General features: G+C 43.8%; 1 protein-coding gene across 1 annotated transcript in view; it reads left to right on the forward strand.

The window, feature by feature from the left end:
* Positions 1-2454: 2454 nt before the first annotated feature.
* Positions 2455-21607, forward strand: part of mrtfba (myocardin related transcription factor Ba) — a 279508-nt gene continuing 260355 nt past the window's right edge. Inside the window, exon 1 of the mRNA XM_070900957.1 lies at positions 2455-2487. The gene's annotated coding sequence lies outside the window, so the exon portion shown is untranslated. The remainder of the gene's footprint in view (positions 2488-21607) is intronic.

The following is a 21607-nucleotide window of genomic DNA, read 5'->3' on the forward strand; positions in this document are numbered from 1 at the left end:
GTCGGCATGGATTTATGAAAGGGAAATCATGCTTGACGAATCTTCTGGAATTTTTTGAGGATGTAACTAGCAGAGTGGACAAGGGAGAACCAGTGGATGTGGTGTATTTGGACTTTCAAAAGGCTTTTGACAAGGTCCCGCACAAGAGATTGGTGTGCAAAATCAAAGCGCATGGTATTGGGGGTAATGTACTGGCGTGGATAGAGAACTGGTTGGCAAACAGGAAGCAGAGAGTCGGGATAAATGAGTCCTTTTCAGGATGGCAGGCAGTGACTAGTGGGGTGCCGCAGTGCTCAGTGCTGGGACCCCAGCTCTTTACAATATACATTAACGATTTGGATGAAGGAATAAAGTGTAATATCTCCAAGTTTGCGGATGACACTAAACTGGGTGGCGGTGTGAGCTGTGAGGAGGATGTTAAGAGGCTGCAGGGTGACTCGGACAGGTTAAGTGCATGGGCAAATGCATGGCAGATGCAGTATAATGTGGATAAATGTGAGGTTATCCATTTTGGGGGCAAAAACACGAAGGCAGAATATTATCTGAATGGTGGCAGATTAGGAAAAGGGGAGGTGCAACGAGACCTGGGTGTCATGGTTCATCAGTCACTGAAAGTGGGCACGCAGGTACAGCAGGCGGTAAAGAAGACAAGTGGTATGTTGACCTTCATAGCTAGGGGATTTGAATATAGGAGCAGGGTGGTCTTAATGCAGCTGTACAGGGCCTTAGTGAGGCCTCACTGGAATATTGTGTTCAGTTTTGGTCTCCTAGTCTGAGGAAGGATGTTCTTGCAATTGAGGGAGTGCAGCAAAGGTTCACCAGACTGATTCCAGGAATGGCTGGGTTGTCATATGAGGAGAGACTGGATCAACTGGGCCTTTATACACTGGCGTTTAGAAGGATGAGAGGGGATCTCATAGAAACATATAAGATTCTGACGGGACTGGACAGGTTAGATGCGGGAAGAATGTTCCCGATGTTGGGGAAGTCCAGAACCAGGGGACATAGTCTTAGGATAAGGGGTAGGCCATTTAGGACTGAGATGAGGAGAAACTTCTTCACTCAGAGAGTTGTTAACCTGTGGAATTCCCTGCCGCAGATGCCAGTTCATTGGATATGTTCAAGAGGGTGTTAGATATGGCCCTTACGGTTGGGGGGATAAAGGGGTATGGAGAGAAAGCGGGAGGGGGGTGCTGAGGGAGTGATCAGCCATGATCTTATTGAATGGCGGTGCAGGTTCGAAGGGCCGAATGACCTGCTCCTGCACCTATTTTCTATGTTTCTATTCCCCCTTATCCACCCTGTTCATTACATCCTCAAAGAACTCCAGCAAATTTGTCAAACATGATTTCCCTTTCATAAAACCATGCTGACTCTGCTTGATTAAATCATGCTTTTGCAAATGTCCTACTACCGCTTCCTTAATAATGGCCTCCAGCATTTTCCCAATTTTCTAGCATTTTGTGGTGGAGGAGCGGCGAGAGATCATGGCGGAGATGTGGCAAATGTCGTACTGGGCCCAGAAGAGCCGAGGGCCCAGGGGCAGCACAGGCCAGCCCACACTGCGATATGTGTGTGCACTAGATCCGTGCAGCAGAGCAAGTCTCCAGTCGTCCTGGTTAACCCTTGCCACTGGATAAAGGCCAAGCTCTGTCAAGCCTGTGTGGTGGCTGGTGTCATCACACATTAAGAAAATCCACGCACAGGCATTTCCACCCCTCGATTTCAGGACTGGAATATCAGGTCCTTCATTTGAACATCTGCAAACTCATTCCTTTTGGTGTGGAAGCAAGTCATCCTCATTCGCGGGACCACCTATGATGATGATGGCTTATGTGGAAGAATATAAATGCCACCATGTATAGAGTACTGTATGTCTGTTACCTGTTTTCCACTTTCATCTGCTACTAATTTCCATTTTACCCTCAGGTGAACAGCCTGGATTGCAGATTATTTTCTCTGTATACAGAATCTATGCTTAAAATTTGCTTTGTTGAAGGAAAACATCCATATATTCACAGATTGGACCAATGATATAAACGTGTTCCCCCTCAATATAAATCAATTGAATAATAAAGTTATTGAACTTTTTTTTTCCAAATGTTTTTTCCAAATTTCAGATTATATTGAAATTTGGACAATGCTTTTCTGAACAGCTTGGAAAAGCAGCGAGTAAGAGCTGCGAGTCCCGCACATCAGATGCAGCAGCACAATCCAAGTTGCCCATAGGTAAGGTGCAGGTTTTACCCCGCTGTCCAATGGCTGCATTCCTCAGCGCGCGTTCGCTGGCCCTGCCGCACTGCGCGCGCGCTCCCCAGTTCCCAACGCGCGCTCACAGCGAGCGAGCGCCACCCATCCAACCAGTATCAGCGCGCGTGACGTCACCCGGCGAGCGGGCGGGTCATTTGCTTCGCGCGAGCGCGAGGGTTTGTGGGAGCGGGCGCCAGCTGACAGCGGCGGCTCTGGATGCGGCACCTCAGCGCCCAGGTAAGGGAGGGGGTTGATGCCGTGTTTCACTGTTTGTTTGTTTGTTCGGTCGGTGCGCGGGGGCTCGCGGTGCTAGCTGGATGCGCGTGCCCGCCCGCCCGCGTGCGTGCGTGTGTGGAGGGGAGGGGAGCGCTGGGGCTCAATCAACGTTTCCATGGTGACAGGACAAGACAGCTGGCGGCGGGAGGAGGACTAATGCGCTGTCACTAAAGGGGGCTCCAGCCGCTGTGGTGATATTTGTATCAAGAGGTTAACGGTTGGTGGTGTCCGGTCTTCAGGCCGGGCCATTCCCGGGATCTGAACCCCCCCCCTCCTCCTGAGATTATCCGCCTTCTCTCTCCCCAGGCTCCTGTCCCTGGTCCCAGGTGCGATGCCAACAGGATTTTCAGCCTTCCTCTCCCACTCTCAACCCCAGTGAACTTTGCTCGAACACTTCAGCGTGCAGCTACCGTGAATTCTGACTGCTCACATTGGCTCAGATTCAGCAATGTTCACAGGCATGTGCCTGTTATCTCAGAGCAAACACCATGCAGATTCCTGTCTGTTGCAATATAATAAAGATGGCACAATTCAATTATGAAGATACATCAATGTATTTGGTTAGACCGTCAATGATTAGATTTAGTAATTGGCCGCTATTTATGTACACATTATATGGGCTTGCAAAGCAGATATTGCTGTATGAAGTTGCAGAAGAAATCTCATATTTCGTGTAGGAGTGCATCCCTGTTTGCTGGATCTGCTCAATTTCAGAAAATGTTTTACCAATATTTATGCTACAAACCTGATAACAGTGAACTAACGTATAATGGAGCCATGACGCCTGTTTATAGTTAAATTAATGAATGAGTCAAGTTGCATACCAATACTTTTAGGGATCATGCATGTGTCAAGGAGTAGAATAAATTATATGTTTAGTTGTTAAAACAGAATATTGCTGCAGAGAGAAGTACTCATCCCTTTTATTTTTCACAATTTTATTGTCTGGTATGTTTCCTCATTTGAACTATTCTTCAGTAGAGTCCCAAGATATTACGATTTCATCCAACCACATGTGAAGTGGACATTTTCTAGTATTCTGTTATCTTCTGGCTTCTCTTGATTGCCATATAGTTGGTTACAAATGGGCCAGCAACTGTCTGTTTTATGTAAACCTGTGGTTACCACTAAACTTTGTAATGTGTGCAACACAATCCAGTGAGGACCATGTCAAAGAAACAATTCTAATCCACAAGAGATGTTCCAGAACCCCTGGAATAAACAAAATGTCACAGTCCTATGAGGCCTCACTGGCATTCTTCACTCCTGTGACAGCATCATAGCTACAGTAAATGGCACTTGTAAGTAATGTGCCTTTCACAGTAGTGAAGGTAGTCCTGTAAGATGGTCATTAATATCCCTGTACATCATCCTGCATTTGAGGGGCTGGTAACTAATACAATTCTACTACGCTGTTTAGGATTGGATCGAGTGTAAATAACCAGAATTTTAAAATCTCAAAACAATGTGAAGAACACTCATAAGGGAGATTAACACCAATTAATGAAATTAAATGTTTGAAAAACTGACTGATCCTGCAATAAGAACTGGAAACTGATCAAGAATGAAAGACTTGCATTTATATAGCGCCTTTTCATGACATTGAGACATCCTAAAGCCAATGAAGTACGCTTGAAGTGTAGTCACTGTTGTGATGTAGGATTAGCAGTCTTGAATTTTGCCAGGTTTGCATGTTACTGAAATAGATGCACAGATACACAACCACAATTTTATCAGCTCATATCACAATTGCCAATCTTAATTCCTGTGGGTTGTCATTCGTGACGACATCAAAATCAGACAATGTACAATAAGAAAATTGCTTGCTCCTACATATTTTGTTTAGAAACATAGAAACATAGAAAATAGGTGCAGGAGTAGGCCATTCGGCCCTTCTAGCCTGCACTGCCATTCAATGAGTTCATGGCTGAACATGCAACTTCAGTACCCCATTCCTGCTTTCTCACCACACCCCTTGATCCCCTTAGTAGTAAGGACTACATCTAACTCTTTTTTGAATATATTTAGTGAATTGGCCTCAACAACTCTCTGTGGCAGAAAATTCCACCGGTTCACCACTCTCTGGGTGAAGAAATTCCTCCTCATCTCGGTCCTAAATGGCTTACCCCTTATCCTTAGACTGTGACCCCTGGTTCTGGACTTCCCCAATATTGGGAACATTCTTCCTGCATCTAACCTGTCCAAACTCAACAGAATTTTAAACGTTTCTATGAGGTCCCCTCTCATTCTTCTGAACTCCAGTGAATACAAGCCCAGTTGATCCAGTCTTTCTTGATAGGTCAGTCCCGCCATCCCGGGAATCAGTCTGGTGAACCTTCGCTGCACTCCCTCAATAGCAAGAATGTCCTTCCTCAGGTTAGGAGACCAAAACTGTACACACACTCCAGGTGTGGCCTCACCAATGCCCTGTACAACTGTAGCAACACCTCCCTGCCCCTGTACTCAAATCCCCTCGCTATGAAGGCCAACATGCCATTTGCTTTCTTAACCGCCTGCTGTACCTGCATGCCAACCTTCGATGACTGATGTACCATGACACCCAGGTCTCGTTGCACCTCCCCTTTTCCTAATCTGTCACCATTCAGATAATAGTCTGTCTCTCTGTTTTTACCACCAAAGTGGATAACCTCACATTTATCCACATTATACTTCATCTGCCATGCATTTGCCCACTCACCTAACCTATCCAAGTCGCTCTGCAGCCTCATAGCATCCTCCTCGCAGCTCACACTGCCACCTAACTTAGTGTCATCCGCAAATTTGGAGATACTACATTTAATCCCCTCGTCCAAATCATTAATGTACAGTGTAAACAGCTGGGGCCCCAGCACAGAACCTTGCGGTACCCCACTAGTCACCGCCTGCCATTCTGAAAAGTACCCATTTACTCCTACTCTTTGCTTCCTGTCTGACAACCAGTTGTCAATCCATGTCAGCACACTACCCCCAATCCCATGTGCTTTAACTTTGCACATTAATCTTTTGTGTGGGACCTTGTCGAAAGCTTTCTGAAAGTCCAAATATACCACATCAACTGGTTCTCCCTTGTCCACTCTACTGGAAACATCCTCAAAAAATTCTAGAAGATTTGTCAAGCATGATTTCCCTTTCACAAATCCATGTTGACTTGGTCCTATCATGTCACCTCTTTCCAAATGCGCTGCTATGACATCCTTAATAATTGATTCCATCATCTTGCCCACTACCGATGTCAGGCTTACCGGTCTATAATTCCCTGTTTTCTCTCCCTCTTTTTTTAAAAAGTGGGGTTACATTGGCTACCCTCCACTCGATAGGAACTGATCCAGAGTCAATGGAATGTTGGAAAATGACTGTCAATGCATCCGCTATTTCCAAGGCCACCTCCTTAAGTACTCTGGGATGCAGTCCATCAGGCCCTGGGGATTTATCGGCCTTCAATCCCATTAATTTCCCCAACACAATTTCCCGACTAATAAGGATTTCCCTCAGTTCCTCCTCCTTACGTTTATTTCTAGCGAGGGATTTTGATCCGTGATATAAAAAGGTTTTATTTAGAGGCTATAACTTTTTGAATTAAGAAATTAACCATTTCATCCTTGTCTCTAATTTGGATAAGATGTATTTTCCTTATGCCGCTCTGTGAAGTGGCAGTGGAGGAGGTTTTATAATGTACTGCTGTATGCATCCAAATGGAGAAGATTTTAATAAATAAAAAGTGGATGTCAGTGGCAATATGCCTACTTACACTGGACCAAAACCATGTTTCCAGGAATCTGGTTTTGGCATCCTTCTCATAACACAGGCTGAAACCTGTCTTCTAAAGAACACAGTGACTTTCTGTGGGACCAAATGACATTTCTCTTATCAATATTGACTTTTTAATGCTGAGATTGGTAGGGGCCAGATCGGTTCAGGCATACTTTTGAAATGTTGAAGTTTTGTATTTGCTCGAGACCAAGAAAGAAGTTTTTATCTCGAACTTGAACACTATCAAGCCAGTAGTTGATGCATTGTCTACGATTAGTGTGGACCCAAAGATTTAATTTGATTCCTGAAATGGTATAGATGGGAGGTGTTAAAAGGACTCCACAGAGTTTCAAACTCTTAGACTTATTTATGTATCGGATGCACTGAGCTGGTGACTTGAGGTGGTTTTGTTTCCATCAGATGCAAAACTGTCTTTGTAACTTTATCTGTCTATTGTTTAATTGAATAGTCAAGGCACCCAGTACTCATATACTATAATGCCTTCCTAAAATGTAATGTTCAAGTCTAATTAGAAAAGGAAACAAGTAATATAGAAAGCACTCATTCTGTAGCCAATTTTTGTGTCATCATAGTTTAGTTGCAGTTTAGATGCAAGGTTTCCAAATACATTCATGTTTTTACCTTGTCATTTAGTTGATGTAATTGAACTATGTAAATTCTGTAAGTAACTGATTTTTTTTTTAAGATTCTGAATTTCAACAACTGATTACAACAGTAATACTATCTGGCTGCAACTCATTATTCTTAATATATGGTATTGATTGCTTCAATGGAATATTCATAAATTATTTGAAAATTTTAAATGACTGAAAATGTTGATTTATTTGCCAGGAATAGCCACAATTTGCAGGATTTCTGTGTATTATTTAGGAAGGGGGTGGAAAGGAAGGAGCAAAGAGTGGTACTGGAACCTGATGGCATTCACAGAGATTCAAATAAAATGTAAGCCTTAATAATACAAGACTAGAAACCTATCGTTGAGATAGTTTAAAAATAAAGCCTTACATTTATATAGTGCCTTTCACGACCACTGGAAGTCTCAAAGCGCTTTACAGCCAATTAAGTACTTTTTTAAAGTGTAGTCACTGTTGTAATGTAGGAAACACAGCAGCCAATTAGTGTACAGCAAGCTCCCGCAAACAGCAATGTGATGATGACCAGTTAATCTGTTTTAGTGATTGATTGAGGGATAAATATTAGCTCTGGGATTAACTCTCCTGTTCTTCACAATAGTGCCATGGGATCTTTTACATCCACCTGAGAGGGCAGACAGGGCCTTGGTTTAACATCTCATTCAAAAGACAGCACCTCTGACAGTGCAGCACTCCCTCAGTACTGCACTAGAGTGTCAGCCTAGATTTTGTGCTCAAGTCCCTGGAGTGGGACTTGAACCCACAACCTTCTGACTCTGGCAAGGATGCAACCACTGAGCCACAGCTTGTGATAGTTTGTCCTTATCAAGTTTTTAGCATTTGTCAGGAATGTTAGGCACTTTTATAATGGCCTCGGAATCTCGGTCGGCTGCTTCCCACGGACGATCGGGTAAAAATAGTTTTTTAAAAAGATGCACATTTGCCTGAACTTGCTGCGCCCACAAGCGATCCCAGTCCTGAGGCCTCCACTGACAGCACGTGCACGTCAGGATGTCCAGCACATAGGGCTGGAGCTGCAGTCACATGGCTCTGGGCAACCAATCCAGGTAAGTATATACTCATTCATAATAATGGGAACTCCGTACGTTGGAATCCCATTATGATGATTGAGAACACCCCCACCCCCACCCCCCCCCAAACACCCAAAACACAAATTTAGAAAAAAGAAAAAATACACCACATATTTTTACTAATTTAAATGTTATTTATGCATTATTAAAAATATATATATATATATTCCGATTTTAAAAAAAAACGTTTTTTTCATTATGGTTTAAAATAAACTTACCGTAGTGGGGAGGATTTTTAACAATAAAGTGTGTTTTTAAAATTTTATTTTATTATGGTTTTGTGTATTTTAAAACTCTTAAGCCTGTAAAAGTAGGCTATGCGGCACAGGAGTTTTCAGGACATCCGCTGGGCAAGATATGGGTAAATCCCGCAATCTTGCCCATGCCAATGTCCTGGATGTGGAAATACAGAAGATCTGTTAAGCTCCCGCTCCAGCTTGACAGATTGGAAAAGCCGGTTTTCAGCGCATGCACATTATGTGCTGAAAAACAGCTTTTGCAATGCCTTCCCGGGTCCGTACACACTCTGTACAGACCCGGGAGGCCAGAATTTCTGGGCCATTGTAACTAATGTAACTTGCAACTAAACGTAGTGAGGATTTTATTATGAGTATAATTAGGTTTACACTGAAGAAAACCACAAAAGAAAGACTTGCATTTATACAGCACCTTTCACAACCTCAGGATGTCCCAAAGCACTTTACAGCTAATGAAATAAGTTTGAATTATAGTCACTGTTGTAATGTAGGAAACGTGGCAGCCAATTTGGGCATAGCAAGGTATCATTAACAGCAATGTGATAATGACGAGATAATGACCAGAAATTTGCGCTGGGCAATGATGGCAAACTAACAGCGTTCGTCGTTATTACCCCTTTGAAACTGATCGCAACTTCAGGATGTAGCGCATGCACATCTAAACATGGAAATCCTGAAGTTGTGGTCAGTCATTCACTGTTCCAACACTGGCTGCACTAGACCGCAATCACTGAAATCAGCAAAAACTTGGGCTTTTCTGCGGTAATATCACTGTTAATTACTCCATTAAATGTTAGGCCTTGTTCGATTAGGTGTAACTGGTGTTTTAACAGCATATTGATTGCTAAACAAACATTATGGCCGGAGAAACTAATTTACATTTTTTGGTGAGGCAGTTTCTCCATTATGATGATAATTGCAATTTTTAAGAAACTTTAAAAACAAATTATTGGTCATGATATTTCAGGTTCTACTTTATCCCCATGTGAGAGCCCCAATCCTTGTTTTGCTCTCTAACATTTTTAATAAGTCGGGATAAAAGCAGCTTCCCGTTTCCTTGTTCCCTGTCTGTGAGAATTCTTTAATGTGATTGGCTGCTTAGACAGCTTGTTTACGACACAGCAATCTCCACTGTAGCATCATCATCCAGCCACCACACGGACTTGATGGAGCAAGGTCTTGATCCAGTGGCAAGAGGATCCAAGACAACTGGAGATCAGGCTCCGCCGCATGTGCCAATACATACACACAAGCTCAAACATACTCCTCCTGTCTTCCTTCCTTCCTCCTTCCCACAGGACTTCTCTCTATGTGGAATTCATAGTATGCAATGTGAGCTTCATGACCTCACAGCCTCACTATTGGCCCATGCTGCGCCTTCCCTTGGTCTTGTCCACGCTGCTCCACCTCTGGGCTCCGACCTTCCCATTCCTTGATGCCTCGTCCGTCCTCTCTTCTCCGCTTTCGATCCTTGTCGCTATAGAGCGCAGAAACCACTTGCATGTTGAAAAAGGCAAACTTCTCGCTACTGTAGGCAGCTTTCTTCGGGCCAGCGGTGAACGCCTTTGCTTAGCTGCTGACCGCAAATTCCAGGCCTGGTTGGAGTAGCGCCTGGCTGCTGACGATCACTCCGATCATGACGTATTCCTAATGCAACGCTTGCGCCCCGGTCGGAAAATTAGATGCAGCCGCCAAGAACAACGTCTGGAAAAACAGTTGGTCCAGGCTTGCAGAGTCGGTAACTGATGGATAGCCATAAAGGGATGAGGAAGCACTTTCCTCGGCGGTCACAGTCAGTGCAACGTTGATACAGAGCACGGTGCTTGAGCCTCCGAGTTTGCAGCGCCAGACAGACATAACAGTGCAGGTTGAAAACAAGTGATTTTGAAAACTTTAATGGGTGCATTACTATGCCGCGCCTTTAAGCCTCAGCTGTTGCCGGGGTCTGCCTCGGAGTTCGACGCATGCGCAAATTGGCCCGCCAAATTTACCGCCCAAACTTTCCGTATCACCCCTCCCAGCTCTGGTGTGCAACGGCTGATTTAGCGCCCCTGACAGCTCCTCGTCCGATTCTGACAAATTCCTGGGCGGAGGGCACAAACTTTTTCAAGACATTAAAATTACTGCTCCGCCTTGGTTACCGCCCCAAATGAGACGCAACCGAATTTCTCCCCCAAAGAATTTGAAAAATGTGCTGGGGGCTTGTGTTCATTTTGGATTAATGGAAATTCACCTACAACTGTGCTAGCAGCTATTGGTTTGATCATTTTGTATATGCACCTGTGATTTGATAGTGGCAATTGCATGTCAATATCGATTTTTGAGGGTATGAACATTGAACCAATATGGTTCGAGATAATTTTTTTAATGCAAAATAAGCTGATGCTGGTTTATACTGCTGGGATCGCCATCTGTCTCCAATGGAAATCTTTATATTTCAAGGGTTTTAGTGAAAATCATCATCTTTCTAGGTGGGCTTAGCAGGTGTAGTGCTGCCTCATGCACCTATTACTGAAATTGGGGCAGGCATTGGTGGCAGCACTATAAGATGAATGCAGCATTAATCTGCTGGTGAGTTTACCTTCAATTCAGAGTGCAACGCTGTGGGGTAAAAAGGATTTTGTGTCAGTCACATTCTGTTTTTAATATTACAATTCATCATCCATCATCATAGGTGGTCCTTTGAACGAGGATAACTTGCTTCCACATCAGAAGGAATGAGTTTGCAGATGTTTTAATGAAGGACCTGATATTTCACTACTTCCTGAATGATAAATAGCATGTGTTAAAGTAGGTTCATGTGTTAAAGTAGGTTGAGGATAGAATTGGATTAGGTGAATAGCCTATCAATTTTCACTATCCAGGCTCTCCTGAAGGATCACTGCTTGGCAAGGTACTGCAGTATTGCCATCATGTGTGGAACCATTTGCCAGTATGAGTTATCATTCTCGAGAGGTGTAACGGGAGAATGTTGGCACACACATTTGCAGGAATAAGATATATAGTAAATGATAGGTTCTAATTATAGCACAGTGTTGCAATTTCCAGTATTTTATTTCTTGTAACCCCACTGAATGATACTGCAGACCATCATTTTAACAGTATTTGAGAATCGGGCAGATTGCAGCAGAAAAATTTTGTTGGGAGATCCTGGAAGTGGAGTCATTGAAAACGTTGATATTAATATGAATCTTGGTCTTTACAGTGTCTACACGGGTGCCTAATTCAACATGTTAATCTAATCAAATTAGGAATGTTAATTTTAATACTGCTCTTTACCATATCAGCACTTCCACGACTCGAACTAACATGTTTAACAGATATTGTGGCTATGTATTCAATAAATTAAATATTTTAGTTAGAGTACAATCCAGAAATGTCAATGTGTTGTACAAATTTAGAAAACATTCTTGCTTTTATGTTCAATGCGGGTGGAAGGTGAGGAGAAGGGGAAACCTATCGTGGTTCTGGGAGGGAGGAGAAGAGGTGAGAGCAGAAGTGCAGGAAATGGAACCGACATGATCGAGAGCAATGTCCACCACGGTAGAGGGGAATCCTCGGTTGAGGAAGAAGCAAGATAGATCAGAAGCATTGGTATGGAAGGTGGCATCTTCCAAACAGATGCAACGGAGACAGAGAAACTGGGAGAATGGAATAGAGTCCTTACAGGAAGCGGGTGGGAGAAAGCATAGTCAAGGTAACTGTGGGAGTCGGTTTATAGTAGCTATTAGTCAACAGCCAGAATTGGAGATAGAGAAGTCGAGGAAGGGACGAGTCAGAGATGGACCATCTGAGGGCCAGGTAAGGTTGGAAATTGGAAGCAAAGTTGTTGAAATTTTCCTACTCTTCTTCGAATAGTGCTACGGGATCTTTTATGTTTATCTGAGAGAGCAGACGGGTCCTACATTTAATGTCTCATTGGAAAGAAGCACCTCTGACAGTGCAGCATTCCCTTAGCACTGCACTAAAGTGTCAGCAGAAATTATGGCCCTGAAATCCCAGTCCCCTGCTTCCTGCGGGCGCTCGCCAGAAAATGGCTAAAAAGATCCGCACCTACCTTTTCCTGCTGCGCCCACCAGAGGTCCTGGACACGAGGCCTCCTCTTCTTGCGCAACGGAGTGCGTTCACGTTGGGATGTCCTTAGGAGTCACGTGGACCTGGCCACCCAATCACGGTAAAGTATTTTCTCATTCATAATAATAGGAGTTTCATAAGTCCGAAACTCCTATTACTATTATTGAGAAACACACCTAAACACTACACAAAACATTTTTAAAACACCTTACATAAATACATTATAGAAATTAAAGTTGATAGAAATGTTTTTGAAAAAAAAATTTGCAGATTTTTAAAAAAGTTTTAATTATGGTTTAAAATAAGCTTACCTTAGAGGGCAGGGTTTTTAACATTAAAATGTTTTTTTAATTTTATTTTTATATGTTTTAAAACTCTTACGCTGGTAAAAGTAGGCTGTGCACCTGCTTTTACCAGGCGTAATGAGCTTTAAGGACATTCGCTGGGCAAGAGATGGGCAAATAGCACAATCTCTGCCGTGGGAATGTCCTTCTCCCCGAGATGTGGGAAATCTGTCAAACCAGAACCTTGACAGATCGGAAAAGCTGGTCCTCGGTGCATGCGCATTGTGTGCTAAAAACCGGCTTTTGCGATGCCTTTCCGGGTCCATACTCACTCCGTACGGACCCGGGGAGGCTAGGATTTCAAGGCCTATATGTTCAGGTCTCTGGAGTGAGGCTTGATCCCCTACTTCTGGTTCCGAGGTGAGAATGTCAGCACTGAGCCATGGTTGACACCAGTTATTGCTCTTAAACACAATTGGGAAAGAACTGTTCACCACCATGTACACATGTTGGATCCATTAAAACAATGGATAAATGAATTCCTGTTAAAAATAAATTTCTGTAACCCCAAGATTTTGGGAAAATCTCACTTCATATTTATTTGTAGTAATTCTTAAGCTGGAATCAGAAAACTGATCATTTTTAATAAATATTTTCTCCTTTAACATTAAAATATCTTTAGCTTGGTGGGTCAACATTTTGATATTTCATGATCTGTGAAATTATGCTTCCTTTGTGCACAGTTTAACTGCCTGGTGTTTTATTGTTTGCATATTAACTTGTTATATTCGGTCTTGCAGTTGCTATGCCACCATCAAGTGATATATATGCAAATAAATAAAATTATAGTAGCATCAAAGAGAGGATGTTCTTACAATGTTTGTACTGAACAAAGGTGGTTCATTACAGTGAAATAATGATCCTCTTTCAGTTTATAGAACTTAAGTTTGCCGACTGTAGATGACTATCTTTTAGTCAGTGTACCTCTAGATGCTAATACTGGTAGACAGCAACATTATAAAATAGAGAGCCAGAAATCCATACAGGTCATGGTGACTCGAATGTGGCTAGTACTATTCAGGTTGGCTGATATTACCTTGTGGTTCAACTGGGATCAGTTATTCTTTCAAATAGAATACATTTTTAAGTGTAATATTAAAAGAATATTTCACAGAGAAACCAGAAAGACTATAGTAAACATCTGTTGTGTATCTGTAAAGCATGCAATCCCATATTCCGCAACCAGGGGGCGCATCCCCTGAAGTCCCAAGGAATCCCAGCATCCCTTGGGAGCACTGTATATAAGCCGGCCCCTAAGGCCTGTTCCTCACTCTGGAGTGTCTTAATAAAGACTGAGGTCACTGTTACTTTAACCTCCCTGTGTGCAGTCTCATCTGTGTTAGGAACACAGTAACATCCAATGTTCATTTCCTCTGTTATCTACCACAATTTCCATGGGCAAAGCCTTATGTGAGATATTGCCTCATTGCATAGGCCAGGAAAACTAATGTCCTGTCTGACATGCCAGTGTCAGCATATAATATAACCCCAGAAAGTTACATTCAAAAAGCAAAACTTGTGCAGATGTTGGAAATCTGAAAGAGAATGCTGAAATACTCAGCAGGTCAGGCAGTATCTGTGGAGAGAGGAGGGTAGGATTAATGTTACAGGTCTATGACCCTTTGCCAGAGCTGGAAGATGTTATAGGTAGATGAACAGCTTCTAAGGATATAATACTGCCATGGAAAAGGGGGCGGGAAGAAAAATCAAAATCTATAAAGTGATTCGTTGGAACACAGAAGGTGAATAAAACATGTTTTTAAATTTGTTCATGGGATGTGGGTGTCGCTGACAAGGCCAGCATTTATTGCCCATCCCTAATTGTCCTTGAGAAGGTGATGGTGAGCTGCCTTCTTGAACCGCTGCAGTCCATGCGGTGAAGGTGCTCCCACAGTGCTGTCAGGGAGAGTGGTGTATTTGGACTTTCAAAAGGCTTTTGACAAGGTCCCACACAAGAGATTGGTGGGAAAATTAAAGCACATGGTATTGGGGGCAATGTACTGATGTGGATAGAGAACTGGTTGGCAGACAGGAAGCAGAGAGTCGGGATAAACGGGTCCTTTTCAGAATGGCAGGCAGTGACTAGTGGGGTACCGCAGGGCTCAGTGCTGGGACCTCAGCTATTACAATATACATCAATGATTTAGATGAAGGAATTAAGTGTAATATCTCCAAGTTTGCAGATGACACTAAGCTGGGTGGCGGTATGAGGAGGCTGCAGGGTGACTTGGACAAGTTGGGTAAGTGGGCACACGCATGGCAGATGCAGTATAATGTGGATAAATGTGAGTGTATCCACTTTGGTAGCAAAAGCACAAAGGCAGAATAGTATCTGAATGGCGGCAGATTAGGAAAAGGGGAGCTGCAACGAGACCTGGGTATCATGGTACATCAGTCATTGAAAGTTGGCATGAAAGTACAGCAGGCGGTGAAGAAGGCAAATGGTATGTTGGCCTTCATAGCTAGAGGATTTGAGTATAGGAGCAGGGAGGTTTTACTGTAGTTGTACAGAGCCTTAGTGAGACCTCACCTGGAATATTGTGTTCAGTTTTGGTCTCCTAATCTGAGGAAGGATGTTCTTGCAATTGAGGGAGTGCAGCGAAGGTTCACCAGACTGATTTCCGGGATGGCAGGACTGACATATGAGGAGAGACTGGATCGACTGGGCCTGTATTCACTGGAGTTTAGAAGGATGAGAGGGGATCTCATAGAAACATATAAAATTCTGACGGTACTGGACAGGTTAGATGCAGGAAGAATGTTCCCGATGTTGGGGAAGTCCAGAACCAGGGGACATAGTCTAAGGATAAGGGGTAAGCCATTTAGGACTGAGATGAGGAGAAACTTCTTCACTCAGAGAGTTGTTAACCTGTGGAATTCCCTACCGCAGAGAGTTGTTGATGCCAGTTCATTGGATATATTCAAGAGGGAGTTAGATATGGCCCTTACGGCTAAAGGGATCAAGGGGTATGGAGAAAAAGCAGGAAAGGGGTACTGAGGGAATGATCAGCCATGATCTTATTGAATGGAGGTGCAGGCTCGAAGGGCCGAATGGCCTACTCTTGCATCTATTTTCTATGTTTCTATGTTTCAATGAGTTCCAGGATTTTGATCCAGCGACGATGAAGGAACGGCGAAATACTTCCAAGTCAAGATGGTGTGTGACTTGATGGGGAACGTGGAGGTGGTGGTGTTCCCATGTGCCTGTTGCCCTTGTCCTTCTAGGTGGCAAAGGTGGGAGGTGCTGCCGAAGAAGCCTTGGTGAATTGCTGCAGTCCATCTTGTAGACAGTGATAATGGTGTAAGATAAAAGGAGGCGATAATGAAAGAAATTAGAGAAATAAAAGATATATACAAGACCCAGAGGATGTCTGAATGGTTACAGCAGAGTAACAGAGGGGGAGGGAAACATGGAAAATCTTCCAGTTCTGACAAAGGGTCATAGACCTGTAACATTAATCCTACCCTCCTCTCTCCACTGATACTGCCTGACCTGCTGAGTATTTCAGCATTTTCTTTCAGATCTCCAACATCTGCAGTGTTTTGTTTTTTGAATGTAACTTTCAGGGGTTATATTATATGCTGACACTGGCATGTCAGACAGGAGATTGGTTTCCTGGACTGTGCAGTGAGGCAATATCTCACACAAGGCTTTGCCCATGGAAATTGTGGTAGATAACACAGGAACATGGAAAATCTGTCAAAGCAGAGAAGGCTCCAGTGGCCTGGGAAGGAAAAGGCAGATAGACACCAGGGGTGCAGACCACCCTGCCGGCTGTGCACCAATAGGGGATCCTCATTCCCGAGCACCAACCCACAACTTCCCTCATTCCCAGAAGCACTAGTATACCAATGCTAAATTACCAGCGCCTGCTGCCTGAAGGAAAATGGGAGCTACGATTAGGTCAATGAAGTTGGTAAAGTCAATATTAAAGCCAGATTAAACCTAATCCTCCCCCACTTGCTGTCCATGAACATATATTTTCCAGTAGATGTTATTGGGCTAAAATCAGGAGCTGGAACCATTACTGTTTTTCCCTTCCCTTGTCCTGGAGCACTGAAGCCAATTGTAACATCTGTGCTCCTGCCTCAGCTGGAGAAATACTACCAATGATGTCTCCGCAAGATCCGACAAATCCCCTGGGAGGACAGACGCACCAACATTAACGTCCTCGTCCAGGCCAACATCCCCAGCATTGAAGCACTGACCACACTTGATCAGCTCCGCTGGGCAGGCGACATAGTTCACATGCCACACACGAGACTCCCAAAGCAAGCGCTCTACTCAGAACTCGTCCACAGCAAACGAGCCAAAGGTGGGCAGCGGAAACGTTACAAGGACACCCTCAAAGCCTCCCTGATGAAGTGCGACATCCCCACTGACGCCTGGGAGTCCTTGGCCAAAGACCGCCCTAAGTGGAGGAAGTGCATCCATGAGGGCGCTAAGCTCCTCGAGTATTGTCGCCGAGAGCATGCAGAAATCAAGCGCAGGCTACAGAAGGAGCGTGTGGCAAACCAGGCTCCCCGCCCACCCTTCCCTTCAACCATTGTCTGTCCCACCTGTGACAGAGACTGTGGTTCTCGTATTGGACTGTACAGCCACCTAAGAACTCATGCTAAGAGTGGAAGCAAGTCTTCCTCGATTCCGAGGGACTGCCTATGATGATGATGACTCCTGCCTCAGCTCTGATCAGTTTGCTCAGCACAAACCAGGCTTCGGACGGGATTTTCCGTGTGTGTGTGCGTGTGTGTGTGTGTGTGTGGCTTAGTCACAACAAATTATTAACCCCACCCCCCTGCTCATTCTTAACAAGATATTTGTCCAGTTCTACAGAATTTTGAAAACCTGTGTCATATCTTCCCCCCCCACCACCACCCCATTCTTGTTTTCTCCCAGTGGTAACGCGTTTAATTCTGTGAGCTTCTCCATGTAGCTTTAGAGCTGTAAATTGTGGATTTATTATGGCTGCTTTTCTCTGGACACACTCCACATTGAATTTGAATGCAAAACACTTCAGTTCAACCTTTTGATAACGAGACAAACACTCTGTTCCCTGAGTTTGAACAAGTTGTGTATCTTTGGATGTGCAACATAAAATCTTGTTTCTTTTTCTGTACTCTCTCTCATCCCATACCAAGGCAAAAATGTGGAAAGAGTCAATTAGCTTTATATATGCAGAAAAAGAAAAGAGATCGGAGGAAAAACTATAATTCAAGAGTTTGTTGAAGTTGAACTGTTGCCTTTCTCTTTGTAAAGTAAGGCTGAAGGCTGGCTCATGTCAGTGCTCTGGATTCACTTTAGTGACAGCACACGTATTGTTCAAATCAGTTAAAAGCAGTGCATCTTCCTGCAAAAAAGTAATGCTGTTTATGTAGACTTATGTAACTTTGTAAAACTTCTACACATTCTTTTCAGTTTCATTAAAAGGATTAGGTCTTGTCAGCAGGTGTTGAGCAGACTAAATTCCATGTGCTGTGCAGAAGTTGTTATTGATGGTTGTGCCATTTAGGAATAAGTGTTTACGAGAAGTCATCCCAATGGGAACCAGGGAATTGAGACTTTGGCTCGGAATTTGCGGTCAGCGGCAAAGCAAAGGTGCTGCCCACAGAAATCCCTGTGGCGAGAAGTTTTCCGTTTTCCACATGTATTTCATTGCAGCGCTCGGTCATGGGGATTCCCAGCCAAGAACAACTGTGATGTCAGCAAGTTGTCTAAGCAGCCAATCACATTGAAGAATTCTCACTGACAGCAAAGCAGGAAATGAAGAGCTGCTCTTATCCGGACTTTAAAAAAAAATGTTAGAGCGAAATAAAGATTAGGACTTTCACATGGGGATAAAGTAGAAGCTGAAATGAACAAACTTTAAAAAAAAGAAAGTTTTAATTTTTTTTATCATAATGGAGAAATTTGACACTCCACAAATATGGCACCTTGGAGTGCATATCCGCAGATCCCTGAAGGTAGCAGGCCAGGTGGTTAAGAAGGCATACGGAATACTTGCCTTTATTAGCCGAGGCATAGAAGGTTATGCTTGAACTGTACAGTTCTGTGTGCAGTTCTGGTCACCACATTACAGGAAAGATGTAAATGCACTAGAAAGGGTACATAGGAGATTTACGAGGATGTTGCCTGGACTGAAGAATTTTAGCTATGAGGAAAGATTGGATAGGCTGGGGTTGTTTTCTTTGGAACAGAGGAGGCTGAGGGGAGACCTTATTGAGGTGTATAAAATTATGAAGCCTAGATAGAGTGGATAGGAAGGACCTATTTCCCTTAGCAGAGGGGTCAACAATCAGGGGGCATAGATTTAAAGTACAGATTGAACCTCTCTTATCCGGGACTCCCTTATCCAGCACTACCCCTCGTCCGACACCATTCCCCGCCACCGGGTGGCGTATGCGCAGAACACGGCCGGTCAAAATCCTACTCACCAATATAATCTTTCTCCTCGATCGGCTGCCTCCTTCTCATCACCCTGCTGGAACTCCTGCAACCACAGACCTCGGGCTGGCCACTCTTCCCCACAGCGTTCCCTCTGGGGGGTCGGGCTGGCTTCGGGGCCCGCTGGCCCGCCAACTCTTCTCAATCCCCTGCATGTTGACTGGCTGACAGTTTTTCCGGCCAATCAGTGCACACACACACTGACTGCAGCAGCACCCCAGCCCAGCAACAGCGCTTAAAGGCACAGTCCACCCAAACACGTGACCTCTCCTCATCCGGCAAAATCCCTCATTCAGAACAGGCCAGGTCCCGAGGGTGCCGAATAAGGGAGGTTCAACATGTAATTTGTAGGAGGTTTAGAAGGGATTTGAGGGGAAAGGTTTTCACTCAGAGGGTGATGGGTGTTCGGAACTCATTGCCTGAAAGGGTGGTAGAGGCAGACACCCTCACCACATTTAAAAATACTTGGATCTGCATTTGAAGTGCCATAGCCTACAAGGCTACGGACCAAGAGCTGGAAAGTGGAATTAGGCTGGATAGCTCTTTGTTGGCCGGCACGGACATGATGGGCCAAATGGCCTCCTTCCGTGCTGTAAATTTCTATGATTCTATGAAATATGAAACTTAGTTTTTCAGCGCTAGAATGTTTGTTTAATAGTCAATATGCTGTTAAAATCCCAGTTACACCTTAACATTTAATAGCGCGGAAAAGCAGAAGTTCTCATCAGTTTCACTAATTTCCGGCTATGGGGTGGGTGTCGGAGCAGTGAATGACAGGATTTCCAGGTTTAGATGTGCATGCGCTAAATCCTGAAGTTGCGGTCAGTTTCAGAGGGGTAATGGCACCGAACGTCGATTGTTCATGGTCCTTACCCACCGTCATTACCCACCGTAAAATCCTGGCCAATAAAGCTAGTCAAAGTGATAAAAATGCCCCTGTGTAATGGGACTTGCTGGAGGTGTTTAAACACCATCTATTGTGAGTGAATGCAATGATTTGCTTGAAAATAAATCCAGTATGCTATGCAAAGATAATATGTGCAGCCTTATGTTCTAATCCCTTACAGATGGTGAAGAATGCTGAACAGGATCTGTTCCATATTTTGCTGGATAATATCTGTACACAGATACATTAGCCTGGAGGCTTCTGCCATTCACCGCAGTTCTACATGGGTCCTACTTATCCATGTGTTCAGTTGAATTTAATCGGTGCTATTGTCTTTGGAAAACAGTGAAGAAACAGATAAAGATTGTGTGCATGTTATAATCCTGTGTTTAATTTTTACTTGTTGGGGGAAAGAATCCAAATGAGAGAATTCATTGATGAGTGTCATTTTGAGCTACGTGTACTTGAGAATTCAGTGTCCAAGTCATGTACAGTTTTGAATCAGTTGGTTCTTTGGGTAAATTTGCCCTTTTGGTTCCCTATTGATCAATTTTTAATTATACCGGTTTTGAACACTCAGTTTGTAGTAAACTGTGGGGCTTGCCAAACATTTACTGGCATTGCTAGGGATTGTTTCGCAGTTAGAAAATAATGATGCATTTGGGTGTTTAACATAATTTGTTAAAGGCATAAGAAGATAAGAATTAGGAGCAGGAGTAGGCCATTCGCCCCTTTGAGCCATTCAATAAGATCTTGGCTGATCTTCTACCTCCACTCCACTTTACTGCACTATCCCCATATCCCTTCATTCCCTTAATATTTAAAAATCTATCGATCTCTGTCTTGAATATACTTGACTGAGCATTCACAGCCCTCTGGGGTAGAGAATTCCAAAGATTCACCACGCTCTGAGTGAACAAATTTCTCCTCATCTCAGTCCTAAATGACCGACCCCTTATTCTGAGACTGTGACCCCTGGTTCTAGACTCCCAGTCAGGGGAAACATCCTCCCTGCATCTACCCTGTCAAGCCCTGTAAGAATTTTGTATGTTTCAATGAAATCACCTCTCATTCTTCTAAACTCTAGAGAATGTAGGCCTAGACTACTCAATAGGACAATCTTCCCCATCAGTCTGGTGAACCTTCATTGCACTCTCTCTATGGTAAGTATATCCTTCCTGCTGTAAGGAGACGAAAACTGTACTCAATACTCCAGGTGTGGTCTCACCAGGGCCCTACAAGTGCAGGCAGCGGAAAGAGCGTGCGGCAAACCAGTCCCACCCAAACCGTCCTTCAACGACTATCTGTTCCACCTGTGACAAAGACCCTGGTTCTCGTACTGGACTGTACAGCCACCTAAGAACTCATGTTAAGAGTGGAAGCAAGTCTTCCTCGATTCCGAGGGACTGCCTATGATGATGATGATATAATTGCAGTAAGACATCTTTACTTTTGTACTCAAATCCTCTTGTAATAAAGGCCAACATACCATTTGATTTCTGTTGTGTATGCAATAACTGTTAGACTGAGTACTGTTTAACTTCAAGAGCTTTGACCTCGGCTCTGCTTTATTAAGGCCCAAAG

Source organism: Pristiophorus japonicus, chromosome 15 (assembly GCF_044704955.1).
Source record: "Pristiophorus japonicus isolate sPriJap1 chromosome 15, sPriJap1.hap1, whole genome shotgun sequence".
Taxonomy (NCBI): Eukaryota; Metazoa; Chordata; class Chondrichthyes; family Pristiophoridae; genus Pristiophorus; species Pristiophorus japonicus.